The following is a 6670-nucleotide window of genomic DNA, read 5'->3' as shown; positions in this document are numbered from 1 at the left end:
TGGAGCCTGTTTATAAGGACACAAATCCCATTCATGCGGGCTCCTCCTTCATGATCTAATCACATCCCAAAGGCCCCGCCTCTAAGTACCATTACATTGGGGTTAGGGTTTCAACACATGAATTTTGGGGAGACACAAACATTCAGTCCATTGCAGTATTTTATTATCCCACAACAGAGAAAAGGTCTCTTTCTTGATGGCACACATAAAAGTGTGGCAGTTAAGTCTCGTTGGCTTGGATGGTCTGATGGCTACACCTTACACCAAGCATGGGGACCAGGGCCAATGCAGGGCTCTAGTTGTCTCAGATCTGGGTCACATGGACAGTAAGAGGAGCCTGAGTGGGTCTCAAGAAAAAGTAGGGTGCTATCCACAGAATAATTCTGAGCATGTAAGATTAACACAGGTCTGCTTCTTTGAGGTCCAAAGCTCACTTCTGTCATCTTAATGTGTAGACTACCAGGCTGATGTTGATGTCCACTGTGGCCCTGTGAGTGTTCCACCTGAAGCAACATTAGGATGTGGACATCTTTGAGAAATTATTTTTCTACCTATCACAATTGGCTTCAGGTACTTGGAGTCCATGTATACACCTACTTTTCCATGAAAATTTCCTAGCGTCACCTATATTATTATTATTTTTTCTTAAAGTCTATCTTCCAATTTTCATATCTTTCTTAGACCTTTGAAAACACATACTTAACTCTCTTTCTCAATTCTGACTTAGGTCAGGTCTCTCATATTGCCAGCATATTTTACCAAGTATAAATGAAAACAGAGTTCATTAAATTTGTTTAGACTTGCATTCTTTTAGCCTAGGATGCATAATAATTTGATAAGATAGAGTCTGACCACAGAAGCTAGGAGTTGTAAAGTAATTTAATACATTTTTCCCCCTCAAGCCAAACTATTAATTCAAGTTCACAGGAAGGATTTAGTTTAATTATAAGTTGCTAGGAAGAAATAAGAATGTTGAACTGGAAGACGTATAAGAGTCCCTAAACCAGTGAATGTGGTATTTGTTAATATCTTTATTTTTAGTAGAATTCTTTAGTTGCCAAAAATAACATGGTTATGGATTTGCGTGATTTATTAGACATTGACTTTATTCTTTACTTTGAAATGTTAGGCTCAAGTTTTTTCATGTTTACTTGTATTTCCCAATAACTAATGTGTCACATCTACCAAATGATGCTTCCTCTCATGCCTTTATTTTTCTTTTGCTCTTAGATGCTTTTCCGGGAATCCTTTTCAGGAAATGCTATTGGATTTGATGCTTAGCCTTTATTTCTTCCTTAGTACAATGCCTTTTCAACATTTACAAATAAAATAAGAGTGACATGTTTGCATTATAAAATAAAACCTACTCACCCCTGTTGAGGTAAAAGATACACATTACTGTTTTCTCTTTATTTCAAGTGCGTTAGAAAATGTCAATGTTGAAATATCCATAGATGCCAAAGTCACAAGAGCTTAGGAGGAGAAGAGAAAGACAGAGTGGACACCACAGCCCTAGAGTATAAGCTAGGTCCTCTGCATGCATTGCTCACTGTACAAAAGCAGGGAGGCTCATTGCTTGCATCTTGTGTTATATGGCAATTGCTATGAGGCAGAAGAGAGAACAGGCCCAGAATAACTTAACTAATGAATTGATAATTTGTTTGAGCCTCCATTGAGTGAACAAATGCCTTTTTTAAATGAATATTTTTTTAAAGCCATTTTTTTTTTTTTTTTTTTTGGCTGGGAAAGATTTGCTCTGAGCTAACATCTGTTGCCAATCTTCCTCTCTTTTTTTTTTTTTCCTCTCTCCAAAGCCCCAGTAGATAGTTGTGTATAGTTGTCAGTCCTTCTAGTTTGTCTTGTGAGTTGCCGCCACACCATGGCTACTGACAGGTGAATGGTGTGGCTCCGAGCCTGGGAACGAAACCTGGGCCACCCAAGTGGAGTGCACTGAACTTTAACTGCTAGGCTGTCAGGGCTGGTTCAAAATATGTCTTGCTGTAGTAAAAACCCTATTTAAAGCATGATAGTGAAATTGCAACACCTCCTACAGTGTTGTCCTTCTACTTGTCAATTTTTCAGTGATTTTATCACTGAAATTTTAGGGTATTTAGGGTATTTTCATTAACTGAATGTTAAGGTAACTTTGCCACCAATATGGAAAATATTAAAAGAGAAATAAATACACTCAACCGCTGTCACTTCTTTTATTATAAATTCCTCCCAAACTGCTTGGTTAATATGATCTACAAGCACAAAAGCAATGCGTTAAAAATTGCCTCAGCTCAAAGCAGGTATAAGGCAATAGCAAGGATTATGTAGGGTTCTACAAATTGTGTGATGTGAGGAGGAATTTGAGGAGGAAGTGTGAAGATTTGCTCTTTTTTTTAGAGACAAAACACCCAACAGATGCTTTGAGATTTTAAAAACCCTTTTCACTTACACAGGGAACAGAGTTTCTGCAGAAAGGTTGAATTTATAGAGCAGTATTCTAATGTGGGCAACTTTGTGGCCAGACGCAGGTGGTTCTGCAGGGCACAAAGGTTTGTACAAGGGACATAAAATTCTTACTCTAATGTGGATACAGTCTAGGATGCAATAAAATGCAGGCACATGTTTACTATGATGAAAATAGCTTAAGAAGCAATAGTTAGTCTGGAGTGGCTCAAATATTTCTTTAATGCAACATTGTAATGGACCAACAGTTGGAACAGGCGTTCTTAATCCTTCAAATATGATGGTGACTGCCCGACCCTCTACCCACAGGTCTCCCTTCTTACACTGGTGGCTGGCATGGTAGACGGACCTCAGCCTCTGTCATTCAGCAGCATCTAACAATTCCTCCAGCATTTCCCACTCTTCCTCAGATTCCCAAGCATGACCTTTCAAAGAACTGGTCACTCCTGGGCAAAGAATCTCAGTCCTCAGAACTCTCTTGGCTTCAGTGGAGATGGCATGGATACCTTCTTATTCTTGAGAATAATTCCTACATCTATAATGTAATGTAGTCATAGCTACAGTTTATATTTCCCCATGAGTATTGAGAAATTTGTTCAAATTTTGGAGGATGGACTGTACACTAACAACGTTTTAGTATACTGCTGAGAACAAAGACTAAAAGCCTTAACACTTATGTCTGAGTCTAAGAACACGTTAACTTATTTCCTATTTCTTATAAGGTTGAATGAACTCCTGTCTTATATTCATGATGAAATTTATATGGAAGAAAAAGCCAACATAAAAAATTTCATATATGAAATTAATGATACCAACATATGCAACAAAATGTCACAGAGGTTGTCTAGATATCTTTCCTAGAGTAATGCAAGGGCTTTATTTCATTATTTCTCATTGAAAAAGAAACAGATGACATAATGCATGCGCTGAACAATGTCTTATTTGAGCAGTGGAATTCTGAGTAATTTCCAACAGGCTGTGCTCATATTCTTTGGCAAGCCGCTCAGGGTCACTACTGTGGGTGGAATCTCCATTAGACATGTTTAGCAATATCTTTTCACTTGCAAACTATTTTCTCTTTCCTTTCCTTTCTGTTTCCCTTTTTTTTTAGTTTTTTTTTTTTTTTGGTATTAATATCAACATACCCTTAATTCTAAATTATACAATGTGGCAATGATAATTATATAGTTGACTACTTTGCTAGGGAACAAATATACCTCCAGGAGTTCTGGAGATCATTCTCATAATCTGCCTCAGGATAACGTAAATTAAGAAATGAGTCTTTGACGGTGACTCTTGACTCATGCTCAAGGGCTTTAGAATTTGCATCTACAGTAACCACTATCTGCATCTGAAGATTTGAGGGAGAAGCACACACAGAGCGTGTAGAGCTTACTGCCTTTATTATACTGCTCTCCTGCTAAAAGGCTTTCCTGTTTGCTTTTTGGCTCAAAGATAAAATTCTCCAGTCCTGACATCCAGGCTATCATTAAACACATCTGACAACCAGCCAGTCTCTCCTTTACAACTTCCCTTGATCCACTTTTAGTTCTAATCAAACTGGTCTCTTATTCCATTAGGCGTCCTTCAAATCCTCAAACCCCAGCCTTGGCTGCTCTCCCACCTCCAACAACCATTTTGGACAGCCGTCAACTGCTCTCCCTCTGCCAATTCACATCCTGCAGGTGCTTTTAAAGCCAGGCTAAACATTCCAATCTGATAAGGAGGCTTGTTAAATTAACCCTGTTTCAGAATCACCCTTCTCTTCCTCTGAACTCTTTCAACTTCACACACAAACTACAGGCCACGCTTGCTCTTCTTTATCTTTGTGTTGGCCTCTTAACTTGTATCTGGCTTTTTTTTGTATGTGTATTTGTTTCTCCAAGGGAGGATCATCTCATCTATCTCTTCTGAATCTCTCATAGCATCTTGTGTGACTCTTTGGTACACTAGGAATTCATAGTATTCTCATTGAATGGATTCTCATTATACAATGAAAAATACTGTCCGGTGAATGACATTTTTTTAATCTTTTACAACTCCACAAATACAACTTTCTACTGAATTTTTAGTACTAATCTGAAAATGAGCAAAATAATAAAGATGATTTATAAAAAGTAGTTTCTGGGATACCACCTAGTATTAGATTCTGGATACGTTCCTCCCCCTTACACCACCTGTACTCAGTGGGGAGAACCAATGTATAGAAAGTAATGCAAAATCCTTATCCAGATATGGCTACTCCGCAGCATTGATGAAAAGAAATGTATGCATTGAATAGAAACATTTAACTATCATGGGAACAAAGAGGACTTTTCATTGTAAGTCTCTGTTATCTTAATTATTATTTTGATCCAAACATCTACATATTGATAGAGAGTTCAAATCAAAGGGGATTTTACTGGATAAAAAATTTATGAAAATTAAAATAACATTTAATTTGTATTTTTAGACTTTACAACAAAGGAAATACGAACCTGCTTGAGAAAATCTTATAATAATTAGTTTAAAGACAGTTTCATAGAACCATGCTTCTTAACTATCCGTAGACAAAGACCAAAACTTTCATTTCCTATTGATCATGGACTGAAGCTTTTGTAAAATACAAAACCATGCTCACGGATGCCACAGTAATGTTAAATTTCTATAAAACCTTCCAAATGCTTACTCTCACTTTCTGTACTTATCTTGTGGGTGGATAACAAATGCTCCATGGGTGCCAACACTCTGTGGACCCCACTTTGAACAGCAATGTTGTTGGCTTCACTAAAACAAAGGAACTATGCCAGAAAAGGACCTGCTATGGCTTCTTACAAGAAGGAGAAAAGAAAACTTTAAGAAACTGTACCCAGTAAAAGGAAAGCTTTAGTAAAGAAATACTTAGAGATGAAGGTGGAATAGTTGGGAATCTGTAAAAGAAATGATTACTTGGCCATACTCAATGCAAAATGTTCTAGGCAGCAGATTCAGTTCACTCTGAACAATGTTACCAACGCAAAATGAAATGGGCCAAAAAGTCTAGAAAAGTCTGCTAACTTTTCTTATGAAAAGTTGTTTTGCAGGAGAACAGATAAATAGACAAGATGAACTTGACCGGTCAACAGGAGATGGAAGTCAAGTGTATAAGCGTGTAACTCTAAACATCCTTTGGCAACTACGGGAGGGTTTGGGCTCTGACTTTCTACAATCTTTTATTTTCTTCTCCATTTCTCAGGATACACCCTGTGGCAGTGACTGAGAGTGACAAGATGAGATGTTAACTAGGGGACAGAGATGAGCTGACATCACAGCAGGTCTTCCAGGGTGGCCAGCCTTGGAGGGTGGTCAGAGTCCAGGGTCTGATCCTCGGCTGTGCAGCTCCAGAAATCAATTTTGTGAGTGTACTTAGGGTTAGAGGGCTCCAACCACTCTGCAGCATTCAGAAGAGACTCATGTGTAGACCAGAAGGCCAGGTCATTAACTCAAGTAGGAACCAAAATGGCCAAAAAACTACCACTTTTATGTTAGTGAGTGGGCACATGTTCTCCCTGGTGGAGATGCTATAGGGGAAATTAATAGAAATTGGAAGATATTTCATGAGTGTGATATTAGAACATTAGGAAATGGAATGCTATTTGGATGTAATGTCCAGCATCATCAACAAATGAAAAGTGATGCATCAATCTCTCTTTCAAAATATACATATATTTTGTTTTTGCTCTTCAGGTTGTTTGCTCTGCTGGAAATGCCAGAGACATGCTCATAAGCTTTAAAACTTCCCTCTCTCTTTGGAATCCCACACTAATAACTCCTTCTAAGAATTTGTTAATGACATTCAGCTGGTTATATTTGTCTTTCACATTTAGTTAAAAATTTACTAAGAATTTTGTTTTGACTTGAAAGACGTTCTGTCATTTAGGGGAATTGTGCAGCGAGATAATCTCTACACTGTAGGTATGGATTTCACTTATTCAGCTCTCAAGGGGTAATATTGTTCCCAAGTTCTTTGCAGGCTTCAAAAATTTTGGGATGATACACCAACGATTTTTTTTTCCTTAAAGAAATGTATACATCTGTAGGTGTGTGTATATCTAGGCCCTTATATCTTAGGATCAAAAATATTCTTATGATTTTCAGCACAAAACATGAATCTTATTTCTCATTGCTCATAGTCAGTTTGCTATCAAGTTGTATAATTTAACTTGATTTTGAAAAAAAAAAGAGGAATTTCATT

This window comes from Ceratotherium simum, chromosome 18 (assembly GCF_057802395.1).
Source record: "Ceratotherium simum simum isolate JZ-2026a chromosome 18, ASM5780239v1, whole genome shotgun sequence".
NCBI lineage: Eukaryota > Metazoa > Chordata > Mammalia > Perissodactyla > Rhinocerotidae > Ceratotherium > Ceratotherium simum.
This window is presented reverse-complemented; position numbering follows the sequence as displayed.